Source organism: Sinocyclocheilus anshuiensis, unplaced genomic scaffold (assembly GCF_001515605.1).
Source record: "Sinocyclocheilus anshuiensis isolate Anshui unplaced genomic scaffold, SAMN03320099.WGS_v1.1 scaffold235, whole genome shotgun sequence".
Lineage (NCBI taxonomy): Eukaryota > Metazoa > Chordata > Actinopteri > Cypriniformes > Cyprinidae > Sinocyclocheilus > Sinocyclocheilus anshuiensis.
Window position 1 is genome coordinate 36,896 of NW_015552562.1, and position 17,176 is coordinate 54,071.

The 17,176-nt window shown below is 35.3% G+C and overlaps 1 protein-coding gene across 1 annotated transcript in view; it reads left to right on the forward strand.

Moving 5' to 3' along the window:
- LOC107664771 (protocadherin-11 X-linked-like) overlaps positions 1-17,176 on the forward strand; it is a 202,863-nt gene that overhangs the window by 284 nt on the left and 185,403 nt on the right. Inside the window, exon 2 of the mRNA XM_016455427.1 lies at positions 1,087-1,119. The gene's annotated coding sequence lies outside the window, so the exon portion shown is untranslated. The remainder of the gene's footprint in view (positions 1-1,086; positions 1,120-17,176) is intronic.

A 17,176-nucleotide genomic window follows, 5' to 3' on the forward strand; every position in this document is an offset into this window, starting at 1 on the left:
TATTTGATGTAATGAGGTGCCTTCTCTTCTGAAGACATGATAGTTAAGATGCTGTCCCAAATTAATTGGACATATTTACTTGAAAATTTAGCTTGACACAGTGGCCACCATTTACTTCAGTTGTATATGGAAAACAGCAGTGTGGATATTCTGCTATAAATAACTCTTTGTGTGGAAAAACATACATGTTTTGGAAAACACGAGGTTGAGTAAATAATGCCAGTTGCATTTTTGGATGAGCTATTGCTATCCATTTGAGATAAACACAGATTACATTTGCATAAGGCCTTCAGAAGCGATGATGTTTTCAAACAAATATGTCACACCATGAGAAGAATTATACAAATTTAAGTAAATGTTGCAGGTCATTTACATGTTACACGGGAGTCAATCAATCATGCGAGAAACACAGTGTAGTGCCGCTGAAATATACTACAAAACACAAATAATAATGCGGCCATTTTTAGATTTGGAGTTTGTGTTGATTAAACCAACAATCAAGCTTGCATTTGCAGGACTCTTGACAGCCACTGTACAAGCTTTGTTTACATGTTTGTCAAACACTAAAAGGACGAGGCAAGGGGAGCCAAGAAAAGTGCCACAATCTCATCAGCATTCCAGAGAGCTGGCTGGTCATATTATCCTTGATAAGGAAGCCTGGAGTAATTGGGGAAGATAACTTTTATTTCATCCATCATTATCTCCCCCTCCTTTCTGTTAAATTTTAATTGTAATAATTTCCTCCCCAAAATACCATTGACTTTCATATTGTCTATGAGGTATCTGCAGCAAGATCTGAATAATATTAAGGTGTCCGACAAGAGACACTAGGGAAGAAAGGTTTGGGATTAGGAAAATTGAATTGATTGTGCGTTTGGAACGGAAACAGCATGCAGCAAATGAATTTTAGCAGTGTATGTTGCATTTTAAGTAATTTTGTCTTGAGACAAAATGTTATTTTTTTTCTTTGTTACATGGACAGTTCACCCAAAAATACAAATGATGTCATTTTAGGAAGATATTTCGAAGAATGTTGGTAACCAAACAGGTTTTTTTCTAAATACCTTGTGTGTCTGTGTTCCGTAGAAGAAAGTCATACAGATCTGCGACAACGTGAGGGTGAGTATATTATTTTTCATTTTAAATATTTTGACCATCTAACTTTCTTTCATCTAATTGGCTTTCATTTTCATTTTACACCTAAAAGAGCTTGGGTGGATTATCAAGATTTTAGCTCGCTTTCATTATATGCAAAACAGTGGCCAGGATATTATTCAAAAGTTCACCATTTGTATTCCATGGAAGAATGAAAGTCATACAAGTTTGTCATGAGGGAGAGTAAATGATGACCAATTTTTCATTTTTGTTGAACTAATCATTTAAGACAGAGCTTTTATGCATGTGCAATTAAAAAACAATGCCAGGTTAATATGACTCATATCATTAATCACTTCAGGGGTAGCAAATGATCATAAAAGTCACGCCAGGCTCTGCGTGAGTGCTTTAGATATGTCGCACCATATGAGCAAAATTTATCAAGGTACGAAAAATCATACCAGTCACCTTCGACTTCGCCCTGCTGAAATATGCACATGTCTGGAGGACACTATGTAAAGCATAGGGGCAGTAAATTAATTTTAGATTGCATCTAGAGGACTACCTGGTAATTTTGGACTAAAAATAACGTAGAGGCACTTGACAACTAAGAGATCCTCAGCAGGATTGAGATGGAACATATATTGTAAAACCCGATTACTTGAGCTAAGTCAACTTGTTGAAAAGGGGTGTGGAAAAGCGGATTGTTTTGACCTTTCTCACCTCAGTTGTATACTCATAGCACAAGGTACACATACGCAGTGAATGGGGTTACTATGGTGAACTGCAAGGTTTTTTCCAGTACATGGCAAATAAAATAGACAGGCATTTTCCCACACAGAAACGATGCTTTAAAGAGGGAAAATATGTTCTCTTAGGTTTCTAAATATGCATTGCATGACTGCTGTACATATATCTACACCAAGGACATTTCATTCTAAGGAAGCGAGGGAGGCAGTGCATCCTCAGATAAATTGTATACTATATACTGCATATATATATAAGTGCGAAACCAGTGTTTAAACCACTAATATTTACTGATGTAAAACTTTCCAACAGCAACACCAATTCTCATTGAGGTTCGAAAGCGCAGTGTGAATTATTTGCAACCAGTCTGTATATATCAGACTAATTGCATTAAACTAAACTAGTGAAAATGAATAGACTAAATACAGAATTAAGAACTCAAGAGTTTTTTTTTTTCATCACTTTTGATCACATCTGATTGTAAATGGCCTTGTTATATCTCGAAACACAAAAAGATTTGTGAATGAAGCAATGTTTAGCAGCCAAATTAAATAGCAGCTATAATTCCATTTCCTGTGTTTAATAAGGATTAGTTGAGTAATGCTTGGAAAATAAAGTGGCTATTATTAATAATAATTGGGCAGCAGTTAGTAGTAAAAGTAGTAGTTTTTTTATTTTTTTATTTTTTTGTGGAGAGGGCTAACTTTATTCAGCAAGTTAGGCTATTTAACCCACCATTATATATATAATATATTTTTTTTTTTTTACAAAAATACTATCATATTTTTACCTCATACATGAGTTAATACTTCTAGATCATAATTCAATTCAGTATCTTTACAAATAAAAGCATTTTATTTTAAGTCATCAGGTGTTTCCATCACACAAAATGACCACAGTGAACACACTTAGCTGACTGACATCATCTCAGTTTGTTGCATGGCATAAAAAATAAATATATAAATAAAATGATTTACAGCACAATAACAACATTATATATAAGATACAGCATACACAAACCTTTACTGAATTTCAAGATTCAAGATTTTTTATTTGTCACATACATGGTTATATAGGGAATATATGACCAGCAGTGAAATGTAAGTCAGGTACGCTCCATGGACAGTGCAATTATTAAAGAATACAAACACAAGAAAATTATATATAAATATAGGCATGGAAAAAGTAAGATAAAAAATAAGAATAATAAATGCACACATTCAGCCGTGCTGTTTCAACAGTCAGTGAGATTGACCCTGCCACTAACCCAGTGGCTGTGTAACACAAAAACTACCAAACATTGAAAAGTACCATCCCAAACAAGATGACCGAACAGGCTCAACCCAGCATTTGGGTAGAAAGGGAACTCCTTCAGTCCACTACACACCACTGATCAGCAGATAGGGAATGCACGCTTCTCTTAGTATGCAAATCAACTCTCCGCTATACATCGGGCACAAGGGTGCCATGCTAAAACAGTCAAAAAAAGTCAAAACTAAAGGATGACTCTGACCTTTGAGACCTGCGGGTCGGACCAGTGATACCTACGTACAGTGCTTAACATTTGCTTGGGCAGAAGTTCAAAAATATCTTGGAATTAGATTACGTTTGGCTTTCCCACCTCCCCTGTTTTGTGAGAAATACTGTGTGTTTTTCGCAGCATTTGAATCCTTCCCTTCAACTTGTCAGCACTTTGATTCCTTGACAGATTTCCTTGCTGCATTTTTGCTTCAGTGCCATCATGCTCCGTTTTCTCCGTACTTTCTGGATCTTCCTCATGTCTCATCTGACATGTGCGCAGAGACAGCCCTCTGCTCATCTGCTATTTTCCATATACCGTGTACAGGATTTGGCAATCTGCTATGCAAGCAACAGTGTAAACGTCTTTATTAAAAAAGTGAATCGGTGCCAAATAACAACTGTATGGCATGTCTTACAATGCGTCCTGTTGTTGGACTTTTTCTGGGAATGTTTGACGGGCAACAATTCTATTTTGGTCTTTATAAAAGTCGTGTTTTGTTTATAAGACTATATTTTGCTCAGCACAAATCTCTGATATGTTTCCTCGCTGCTTTCATCGCACCACATCAAATGATAATCTAAGGATTTGATAAAAACAAAAAAAGATGTCTACGTGAGATTAAGGAGGAGAAGTGAGAAATAGTCACACCATCAAATCTGGGGCACTATTTCACCTGCTGAAGTCTGCCGTCCCAAAAGTAAAACTTTCTTCTTTGCTCTCTTGTTTTCTGTTAGCGATTACATGGATTGGGGTAAATAACAAAAAGATGTAACTAATGCACTACTTCCATTTACAGTGGAAAAACCTACGCCTGTAACAGCAAACCCAGATGCCAGTTAGTGATGTATATAATGTTTGGTTTAATAATTTGAGAGTCATTGTTTGGTAAAACCAACAGAACTGACAGAATCAGTGCGCTTTCACTAATAATGAACAAAGCTGTGTGGGTGTTCTGCGATGAATTCATAATGAACTGGCAATAGCACGGGGTCAGCGAGGTGACTGTGACAGATATAAAGGCATAGCAGTCGCTTTTTATGGACGAACGGAGTATTTCAAGAAAAATAGGGTGGTTGCAGAGAGGTAAGAGTGAAAATTGGTCCAACAGAACTTGTCAAATGATTATTAGGATGCATACTGTGAACCACAGTAGATTATATAAAACGAAAAGCATATTCAAATCGAAGCACATAATTAATATGGCCGTCGATCAATTTGCAAGCGATTTGGGTGCTTTGCTGTTGTCACTTCTTATTTCTTAGAGTTATGTTACTGCCAAACATAAGAGAAGGTTTAAGGCCATGTAGCACAATCTTACACAACTGCAGCTGTACCGCAGAGAGCGCCGCAGAACGGGTGAGGGGTCAACACAGCAACAGTTGGGGAATGCTGCAGGGACGGACATAAAATTGGATCTGTCATTTCTGAAAATTGTAGAGTTGATTTGATCCTCCTCAGGCTAGACTTTGTGTAACCGGCTATGTCCATACAGGCTGATGAAGACAAATTACAGGTTTTCTTGCAATGTAAAATAACATAAAAACTCTTGCTTTTAAATGCCTATCTTAAAAGTTAATGCCACTTGATGATGTGGTAATAGGCACGATTCGCATTGTTGATCAAGTGATTATAGAGAAATAAAACAAACTTGATTATCTTTTTATTTCCGTAACTCATTAATTATAATCATGTGTGTTCACAGCGGTAATTCATCAGATGTGGCTATAAAGAAAATATATTATAATAAAGCAATAAGCCACAAAAATTATTTCTTATGACAGAAGGGTTTTATAAAACGGTGGCAACAGGAATATGATACAAGCCACTAATGTTAAATACACTTTTAATAATTAACTTTATTATTAGTGTTATTATTAATCATGATCACAATAAACAATTGTTTCACCAAGTAATATAGGTCATTAGCCTAGTTGTAGGTTGTTTACAGATTCCATTTAGCGTTTTGTGCATTAATGGGAACATTCTCTCAAATACTTTTTTTTTTCTTCATTTTTTCTCCATGAAACACATAATTATACATTTTGAAGAATCTTAAGGCAGATTCATATAAGGACACTTCATTGTGACTGTAAAGACCTAAAAGTGTGAGGAACAGACCAAAAAGTCATTCACTGATGATTTTCATCTCTCATACTAAACTCATTAGTAATGTCAGGTTTGACAAAATTGAAGTTGCAAAAATGTATGAAATCAAACGTATACGAGCCAATACTAAACCTATAACAATTGTTGCAATTTCTTGTATACACTGTAATCGAATGTGTAATTTTGAATATGTGGTATAGAAACTGACAAGTACATAAAGCAAAATTAAATGACATTGAATTCAACTGATGCTGAGTTCACAGGTATGCATATAATGGCTGTTTTATTATTATGGCTTCGAATGTAGTTTAACCAATCAAAATAGTTCAGATTTACAGCTCAAATCAAGCATACGATAAGGGTGGTTTATTCCAGTTTTCTACTCATGCAGGTCTTAGCTGTATTTTGGCATTCCTACTGCAGGGCCTGAAACATCCAAACATTCTGCATTGAAGCTTGACTAAGAAGCCTTTCCACAAGTCACATGTTTATCTGTTCAAGCTGTCAGTACCACATGCTGCTGCCCAGCCTAACATATGTACAGCATTTACAGACATTCTTCTTCATCTTTGTTCTTAGGGTTTTATTTTCTTTTCTTTTTTTTATCATTTGAATGCTGCAACCAATGTGCAAAACAAAAGTGACAGAGAGGTGATGAGAAATGCAAATGGGGTGTGGATTTTTGGTCTTCTGTGCATGATGTCTTTTTAATGGCACCTTTAAAACATATACTAATGGGTATAATCATTCCTAATATTTTATATATTTTTTTTATTATTATTATTTTTAATTAGAACATATGAGAGAGCTATACATTTGTTAATTGCAATGGACACCGTGCATGAAGGTTGTAATGTAAGCCAATAGCAATTTTTATATATGCAAAAAATAAATGTTGTACTTGATGTGAACTTAGAAAATAAGCTTATGCAATGAATTATGATCTGAGAACTGAAAGCTGCATGCATATGCAGTCCATCTCCCCACACACACACACACACACACACACACACATCTTATTGTGTATCTATGCTGTATATCCTTATTTTTTATTATACATAACATGAACATTATCATTTATCATTTGCAAGTCTTCATTATGGTTAGTATTGTTTATTTCAAATATCCATGGAAAGTTGCATCATTATTTAATTATAAACAGCCTCAGTCACAGTAGATTTGACTGGAAATTCCCTTTGAAATGCAGTGAACAGATACACTCTTTATGCATGGCATCCACTGTAATAGACAGATGTGTTTTAATGTGTATTCACAAATATACTAATAATACCTGAATAAAATTTTCCTTAGATCTTATTAGACAACTCTCTTAGTATTCTAACTTATATTAGAATACTTTCTGATTGGTCAATTTTGGCGTTGAGTGGTCATCCCTGCATAACTGATTGCTCATACAGAAAACCTGTTTCTTATATAGCTGCATTCGATCACTTCAAAAGAGCATCAAAAATGTATTAATCTGTGAAGAAAATGACGAGCTAATTATCTTGCTTATTAGCAGGGTAATTCTTATCTGCCGACAGAATGAAGTAAAAACAAGAGGAACAGAAAGAATGGAAATTAATGTTGTTGTTTTTATTAGGCCAAACCCTTAATTAGAACAAATGTACAGAATGAGGTTAATACGAAGCCGCAATAGAATAGAACTATGAGCTGTTCTAGAATAAGAATACATAGCATTTGGTATATGTTATTTTATATCTTTCAGATTTATAGAGTAGCTAGTTGTCACAGAGAGAAGTTGAGACAGTCTTTGAATAGCTAATAAACATGTAATTCTATGAACCTCAAGAACTTAGATCTTCTGAACTGTGCATTTGTAGCCCTAAAAATGTGTGTTTACTCTGTTCATGCGATTTGGATGCTGACATTACAGACTATCCAGTCTGTGTCATATTAATTCTGTGTACTGTAGGAAAAATGAGCACTGTCTGGTTTTTATTTGAGAAAATATGATTCCCAGACAGTGTACACAGTCCTAATTACTGAGTACACGTTTTTTTTTTCCTTTATTTGTGAAAAATAATATAATAAGATTACAGAGTCGAGAAGTTTCTATGTAAGGTAGAAATCATAATGATATAGCCAATAACACAAGTCAATATACATTTTTCCATTACTTTCAATTTCAACTTTAAGTTATGCAGTATTCAACTCGATTTTTTTTAAAGTCAGTTTAATATATTTTAAATTGAACAGAATTGCACGGCCAATTTGGTTATACGTAAACATTTAAGGCAGAAACTAATTTTTTTAAGTTGAAGTACAGTGTATATTTATACATTTTTGTAATTAATCATTTCTATTTTAGTAAATATGTAAAATGTGAGTTTTATTGCAACAATTGTTAGGCATGTTATTTATTTCTTTATTTACTAAATTATTTAGTAATATGTTAGTTAATTATATATCTTAGTTATTTCTTTTCTAAATAAAATGGTGTGATACACACATATTCAGCAACATGCTCTCTAAGATATTGGCATCGACATTTGCTGTCCGAAAAACCATATTGGTCGATCGGTGGTCCAAATATGCAAGTGCTTCTTTTTAATTTTAAAGAGTGTTAAATTACAAATTATTCTTGTGAACTGTCCTCCAACCTAAGATCATGCTGTAAAAACACTGCATTCAGGTTTTCACATTTTTATTGAGACAGGTCATCACATTTAATAGCCTGTAAAACGTATTGCAGTATTTATTGACCAAACAGTTTGATATTTTTTGTTACCTTTTAAACTTTTGCTGTTTAATGAGTTGATTCGTGTTTCATGATATAACTACTAAATTGCATAATTATTTTATTTATATTTACAGTTGCTAAAAGCCGAATAGGATGTTTAATGGCAGGCAACAGCCCCATATAATGTGGCAGCATGCCGTGCTATTGTGTGTAGTAGGCTACTGCATCTTTTTTTCCTGGGCACTAATGGTGGAAAAGTTCAAAACATTTTTGTAGTCAAGGTATGTGCCTTCAGAGAAATTGACTTTCAAAAACAAACCCTGAGAAGCATTGAGCAGAGTGAAAGTGTGATAACTAGCCCCGCTTTCTCCTATATTTTTCTTAATTCGTGGAGTCTATTGCTATGGCAACATATGGACGATTTTTGATTTCATTTAAAAGACACGGTTTATAAGAACATGTTGATGACGTGCCGTGCAGGTCCCGCTCACGCTAAACAGAGCGTCTCCTCGTTTCCATCTTTTCCTTTAAAACACAAACGTGTCGGCACATGGTTTATTGGCATTTTGTTGTGCGGGTTTAAATGGGCTTACTCTATTAGAATCACAGAGGGCCGCATCTTTTCCTCAGTAGTGCACATGCGAAAGCGAAGCAGTCCCCAGAGCCTCTGTTTACCAACCAAGTCGGATTTACTCCTTTCATACCCAGACATACAGAGGCTCACCTTCTCCCCCGAGGCTTTCATTTTGTTTCACATTCTAACTCCACTCCAGCCACAATCCGCTCAAAACTTTGCAGACTGAGGGGCTTTTATGCAAATCTCTGCACCAAAAACATAGTTACAAGCCCATTCCTCATTCTCAGAAATACACACTTCAAAAAGAAGCCATTTAATTCTCTGATGACAAAATTGAGAACAGTTCCATTATTGCCCACACCAGCTAGAGGGGACAACTTAAGGAGCTTGTCTGTAAACATAGCCGTACAAAACCGCTCTCAAGGAAAGCTTCATCAGACAGGGAATCATTTGCATTCTTTTAAACAAATGTTTTGATGGTGAAACAAACAGGCCCGCTCTGCCATGTTTGATCTCCATCATTTTCACAAAGCGCTGACACTAAGTACAAAAACAACTTAAAGTAATTTCTCCGTGACTATGACAGACAATTATTCAGCTGCATTTCGTATGAGGAGCTATGGGGGCGGACACGGATGATGGGTGAATGGATACTGAGATTACCGCCGCGTTTCAGCAGACTGACCAAAACAAAGCCGGATTCCTCTGTGTCTAATGGTGGCCAACGGAAAAGCTTTTGAATCAGATCACATTGAGGATAAATGAAGCTTCTTAAAATGGAAGGGGGGGGAATGTGGCGCGGATTGCAAAACGGGGACCACGGGGAACGGTAAAAGGGTTTGAATGGCAGCCAGATTCATCAAGTAATTTATGCCGTTCCTGAAATATGTCAAATGGCCGTTAGGACTGCTGTTCTGATTACTAAAAGGGAGAATTAATTAAATGCATGAATTGGGGATGGTGGGTCGTGAGCGCTGCATTTAAAATCGAAAAAATGGACTTGTAACTGTCCTAATCAGCTAGTTCAAAATACTAAGTATATTCAGTGAACATGTTTTTTGGCATAAATCTAAGAAGCTATATTTTTAACCAAATGTTACCTGCTTAAGTATGAACTAAAGTAAGTAATTTAGTTCATACTTCTAAAAGAAGAACCATTAGATGGATGAACCTTTAACATCCATGGAACCTTTCCAAGGCACCGAAGCTTCCTTAAAATGTTTCTTTAGATTTTTGAAGTATTCTTCACACTTCAACAACAACAACAAAAAAAAAAAAGGTTCTTTATACAAATGTTCACTGAAATACTCTTTGGGGAACCAAAAATGGTTGTTTTATGGCATTGCTGCAAATTAATAATAATAATCATACAAAAAAAATCTGGTACAGAAATTGGATTCAAATATATATTTAATTTAAGATATTATCTATATTCTTACACTATATTTCTTCTTGTGGTAATTATTCTTGTTTTATTTATTTATGTATTTATTTATAGAAGCCAACAAAAATTCTGATTAAGAAAATATTAAGAATATGATTTTTGTGCTTGTGTAACATGAACATAACATTTAATAGCATGTGTAACATGTCTTTTCCAGTTCAAAAGTGCTCATATGCCATTGATTTATCAGTATTGTGTATATTGTAAGAATCAGCTCTTTGTACTGAACGACTGACGGCTGCCAAGTGCAGCTTGTGTCACCGGGAAGCTGAGCCACAGCCTATCACTTCCAACTGTTCTTTCTATGGTCACACGACATGAAATCAATACGGTGTGTTCTGCAGCTGATAGGGACGTGGTGAAAAAGAAACATTCCTGCAAACAGACTGCACTATATTTAAGTCCACTGAAGCACATAGCATGACTGATTTGACAGAACAAACCGTCTATATGACACAACCGTCGAAGATCAGGCTTTTTTTAAAGTATCTTTACAGCATAATTATCTGAAGCCAAATATTAGGTAGGCTAAAAAAAGATGGCTGTAGCACAAATCTGTTTGTTAACATCGCGACAACATAAAAATGTAATAATTAGACATGCAAATAACTTTAGAGATGAACAGTTGTTTATGAATCCTTTCAATACATCACATTTATTTAACCCATTTACCTAATTTGATATTTATAATAGATTTATTCTTTAAACAAACAAACAAAAATCTATATAATAATATATTGTACCTAACGATTGTCACTGGTTTCCGCATATTAGGTTTTCAATATTGAGTTAAGTGTTTTGTCTTAGGGCCTCAGAAATGTTTGTATATGTAATAGTAAAATGTAACTACACTGATGTATTCAGAATATAAAGGATTTTTTTAAAAGACGTGTTTGCTTCTAAAGCCTTTACATTTTAAATGCTGTCAAGGCATCCATGTTGTACATTTCAGAGTACAAGCATGCAAAAATGTGTAAATGCTATGTATGAAAAAAAACATTCTCCATTGACAGCTATTTAAAAATAACTCTGTAATCTGGAAAAATACTGTATGTCTTGCATTGAGATTGAAATGATATCAGTTAAATTTCTCCATCTATCATATACTGTTTCTGTCAGTTAAGGTATCAAAACACTTTTTTTGTCACATTTGTACCTAAAGGGTCCATATTGGTGCCTCTTTTTTTTTCTCTCTCTTGTATGCTATTTGCTCAGATAACACATTTTTAAAAGATTATGAACATGGAATGATCACTATATATGGAAACACTGAACATATAGGCAGTCTATGTAAGATATTTTGATCATTTGTGTATTGGCAATGTTCTGGAAGTTTAAAAGAACCACTATATTTATGTTCAAAGGCTAGAAGAATTGAGATGTTAATGAATGCAGTGTTTAATGTGAGGAGTATCTGTTTGAAGCTCTGATTTATTTAGTAGTACACATCGATGGCTCATGTGAAAGATTTTAAATGTCATCGGAAGCGTCCCTCTGAGCATTACATGAGACTGTTCTTTAAAAGCCGAAAGAAACGTAAAAGAGGCTAAAGTGATTTCAAGAATAAGACAAGCAGTCCCAGAAGACCCAGTTTAAGTAGGACTCCTTTGGTAGAGCACTCATACGCGATACCTACAGTTGTGACCATTGTTCAAAATCTTGCTGCACCGAGCTCAATGTCTGTGACTTAGAGCCTTTGGAAAGCAGTGGCTTATTTCATTCGTTCCTTAGGGAGTATGCGTCACATATCAGATTTAAAATCAGATGGATGTTATTCTGTAAGGAGGAAACCTCGACACATAGTAACCTATAAAGATCTCAGAACTGCAAAATAGACTTTTCTTTATTTTTAAGTTCTAATAAAAGCTTATCAACCACATCTTATACAAAGCGTGGGAGGAGAACTAGCTTGTGAAAAATCCGATAGCAAAGCTAAGCCATTTCAGAGGTCACACGCATGGCACCGCTATCCCTTTAGTGCTGTGCGTGTACATCTTATGAACCTGTCACTCACCCCTTTGGCCCTAATGACAGAGAAAAGCCAAGCCTCGAGCTTCTGGTAATATCTCGAAAGGTCATTCTACAGCTGATAATGCATTCATCAGCACTAAAGAAAATTAACTATATAATTTCACATCCGTAGTTTTAATGTGGAGATGAATTTGTGCCACAGACCATGGGAGAGAAAAATGCCATTAGTTTTGGTTGGCCAAGTGAGAGTGCTTTCATTGTGTCTAATGCATACCTGAGTCTAATAATTGTAAAAGTTTAATCTTACTGAAAGGGTTTGGGCTTTTTAAACAATATGCACTTCATGGCATGTGACTTTTTGCTGTCGCAGTGCCTTGATTTGCAAGCAATTGGACATGAAAAGCTGTGCGGTGTAGAAGATCCTATTCCTTCTTTTTTTGGGTGGTTACAGGTATGTAATCACATGGCTGTTCTTAGTTCATTAGCTGAAAAATCATAGTAATCTTATGAAATGGACATTTTTAGAAAGTTCCAATTAATAGATCTTTCTGTTTTTTGTTTTCCTCAAAAAAATAAAAAAAAAGGCAACCAGAATTTCTGCAGGAAACTTTAGTTAGAGTAAGGGTCAATTTCATAAGTAGTCCAAACCTCATAGAATTCATGGCTGCTAGAATCATGAATAATGCTACTTGCAGCTCACTATTAATCTCACCCTCTCTTTGGAGTATTCTGCTAAAGTAATCCACAGATTTTCTAATAAAAGTCACCTAAGGAGTTTAGATTGATCTGAAAAGTAGGTTGCAATCAGGTGGTATTCCCCTCCACTTATATAGTTCAAATATTGAATAGAAATGACAGTATAGACATTTACAAATGCTATTGTTTTAAACTTTCTATCAAAGATTCCTGAAAAATGCATCATGTTTTCCACAAAAATATTAAACACAAATTTGTAAATGTGATACTGAATGCTGCTATAATTTCAACTTTGCCAGCACAGGAATGAATTACATTGTAAAACAGAAGATTGTTATTTTAAGTTATTATTTGCCAATTGCCATTATTATTGTTTTTACTGTATTTTGACCAAACAGCCTTTGTGAGCATGAGATTTCTTTCAAAACCATTATAACAATCTTACTGATCCCAAACATTTGAATGGTTGTATATTTATGAGCCTTCATGAACGTTCATCTCAGAGCATTCATCGGAGTCACTCAAGTTTCTCTAGACTGTGTCAAAAATATTTAGAATATTTGTGTGATTTTGTTTTATTAAATGAGACCTGGTATGTGAATACCATTCATAAAATGCAGAATTTCTGCAACATTCATACAAAAATGTCTTATTATTGTCTCTTTTTAAAGTACAAAAAAAAAAAATGCTAGTACATAAACATGTACGATTGCTAGATTTGATCCAAAAGAGTCAGCAATGGTGTCTGTAGGCAGTGACCATGATGTGTGGCATTGGCATGCTAGACTAAAATAGGCAAATAGGCATTATTTAATTGTTTTGCATATGTGTTCCAGTTAGTTTCAGTAGGTCTCAGAGGGTTCACAATTAATGATACTAAGTCTACTTTTACTTTCTTAATAAAGTAGGCAACTGAATGGAAATAATGTCAGTCACTTTATATGACGATCAATGTTTTGCAACCAGTTGGTCCTGCAAAGAAACACTGAAAAGGTGTTAATGAATTCAGGAGGGGGTAATAACCGAGATGAAGGTAAGAAGCGCTGGTGGAGGTCAGATCAGTCATTGTTTTTGGACATAATGAACAGCAGGTTCCCGTGACATATTTATATATGCAGATTCATATTCACCTTTGAAGAAAGGAAAGTGCATAATCCATGAGATAAATATAACAAGCAAAATCAAGTTATTTATTATTTATTATTCACTTTAATTAATAATATTAGCTAAAGTACACAGCATAGATGCAAAAAAAGTAACTTAGCATATTTAAAAATGCATTTTCGTTTGATCAGTAAAATGATTTGTTAATTTACAGTAGTCCAACTTTGTGTAACCATTGCAACTGATAGTTATGGGGCCACACGCTGCAACTCTGAATGTGTGTATTGTATTACCTGACAAATCTGCTGTTCTCTCTCTCTCCTTATTTACAAATTCCCGAAAGCCACAAAAAACCAAACATTCACAAACTCTCACCGCACCATATAAAAAGGCTATGTTCTTCCTCCTCAGAGGAAATTTGCATAACTTGCAGGTATTGGCTGTCAGTTTCTGGATTCCTAATGTGCAAAGTACGTTAAAATTTAAAGCAGGCGAATGGAAAATAGATTTGAGACTAGTACTTACATGGTAATTCAACTGGTGCAGGAATGATGACTCAATAGTCTAGCTGTAACATCTTTTACGATGCTCTCATCTATAATGTACAACTCATGCATGTGTAATGAATCAACAAATAATTTGTATTATATTACAGGTCTTGTTACTCCTTAGTACCGTGCAGCAGTTACAATGCATTAAGATGTCTTAGGCAGTGTGAATTATCGGATTGTTGCATGAATATATGTAGGCCGTTGCGTTGTTAGAATATATCACATGTTAAAATGGCAGTGGCACCGACTAAAGAGCTACAAAATCAAATAAAGTTGCAGAAAACTCAAGGGATATTAGCCAGTACTAAAAGGGTTGACCCCATAAAGAGTTGTAGCCTAATTATGATTTCATTAAAGTGTTTATTCAATGGAGGAATAGGGACGAGATGAAATTGAATTGTTGGATAAGATGATGGCAGTGTTGTATTGAAGCTGGAGTTGAGTTGGGGTTTCATCCTATTTCTAGGTTAATTACATGGAGCCTTCACTTCAATTGTCAGAGGAGGAGCATCGCTTAACCTAAATTACACCAAAACCCTGAAGAGAAAATTTCTTGACAGTGTGAGATATTTTAATGCTGATACATTTAAGGTTAAAAAATACTGGGAAAATTCATAAGGGGGTAATTTAAAAAAAAACTCGTCTCGATCGCGCTGCAATCATTAAGCTTACTTCATTCGCAAAACCTACACCACAGAGACTATTCGTGATTCGTGAGTGCAAATCTCCCCGTTTCCTGCATCAGACGATGACGGTTTACACTGCATGCCTTCAATTTTCCTCCTCAAACAATGATTGTGTACACAGCTCATTCAAGGTTTGGAAAACGCAACAAAACGTGATTTGAACATCAAGCGTTGGACCATCTGGGCCACATTACGAGCGCCAAATAATGACCGGTCCTTCATTGCTCCTCTAATGCGTGTTGTTTCACTTATATAGAGAAATATTTCCACACGATGATATTTTCAAGCAGCTGTTTTTTTATATGCGGCCGACTTCTTCTCATCTGTCCCTAAACCACAAAGAAAAGGCTCCATTAAAATTTGAAACACACACAGACAGGGCTACCGGTCCTGAGGTTCGGTTGATGCGGTTGATGGAGTCGCCACATGCCATTCATTTCTCCTGCTTTTGTTGTTATCAAGGCCGGTCTAATCCCTCTAATCCCTGAGGTTATTCATTAAGATTGAGATCTTCAGCACATAGACAAAAAAAAAGTTTTTTAAATCAATTCGGCATCCTTCCTATGTAAAGACGGGTCACTTAAGTATTTTTTTTGAGCCGTACACAAGCTAATTGGCATCACCCGGGAGCATTCTGAATTAAGCATGTTTATATCGAATGGCTCGTTAATTGTAAACTGATTATTAATATGCATGCTTTTATTGGTGTTTTATGCTGCAAAATCATTATGTTCAAGCATTTTTCTGTCTCCTGTAATTTAGTCAAGGACCACTTGATAAGTTCCTTCCTCTATTTACTTGTGATTATCAGTTGGAGTTAAATGCAGCGCTCTGAACCCTTTAAATTCATGAGTTCCCTCTGAGAAAGAAAAGCATTTTGCTTACAATTGGTCCATTGGTCCGAAAGAAAGGAAAACAGATGGCATAAAAAAGTCAAATAAATGCATCAATGGGCTTTTTAAAAGCAAAAAGCACATTGAAACTACGCATATGTCTCAAAACCAGAAGCTTTTTTGTTTAAACGAATGTATTTTTGCAACACGCAGCCTCCGCAACCAAATGCCTTGATTTTTCAAACATGATTCATCAAGACAAAAAAGTATTTTAATGTAACCCCTCCTCTCTTCGATTGCTCTTTCTTGCTGTCACCCTCTCTTTCCTCTCCCTCTCTCTCTCTCTCTTGCACGCACTCTCATTCTCTCAATCCTTCTTTTTTTCTCTGTGTGTGTGAGTGTGTGTACGGTTCGTGAGCGTGCGTTGCAGCCGAGAACTACGGGGGGGAACAATGTGATAAATTAGTTATGCATGCACACAACAAATTGATCCTGCTCTGTTCTGTGACAGAAAGCAGATGTTGCATGCAGTGATGTATGTGGATGAGCAGCATGACTACAGTGCATTAATATTATTTCTTATTCAAATGTAATGCCGAGGACAAACAGTGTCTCTCATTCATGGCAAGATAAGATAATAAGATAATAAGTTGATAATAAGATAATAAGTTGTATTTTTCCATCGCTCGATGTATGAACTAATACATCACAGAGACAAATTTGTTTGTTTTTCTTTTTTTTTTGCCTTTTATAAAGACACGTTTTTAGGATAAGTCATTTTCTCACTGAACGTATTTTCCTCTTCATTAGAATACATTTGTTTATGACGTGACACAGTAAATTATTGTCTGTTTTGCATTTCCCTTCAGATTTTTTGTATTACTCAATACATTGTTGTGAGACGTTTTGATAAATACCAGTGAAAAAGAAACATTTTCTACTTTTTAATTCCTATTTACTGCAACCAGATCATTTTTTCCCAATGATATTGCAGGAATAACAAGTTAGCTCTCCTGCCATGAGTGTATTCGTCAATGTATAGCAACGTGTAAACAGCATATACAAATCAGAAGCAATCAGGAAGCAAGAGCCGTGATTGTCGCCGTGATGACTTACAGTCATAAACCAAATGAATAGCCT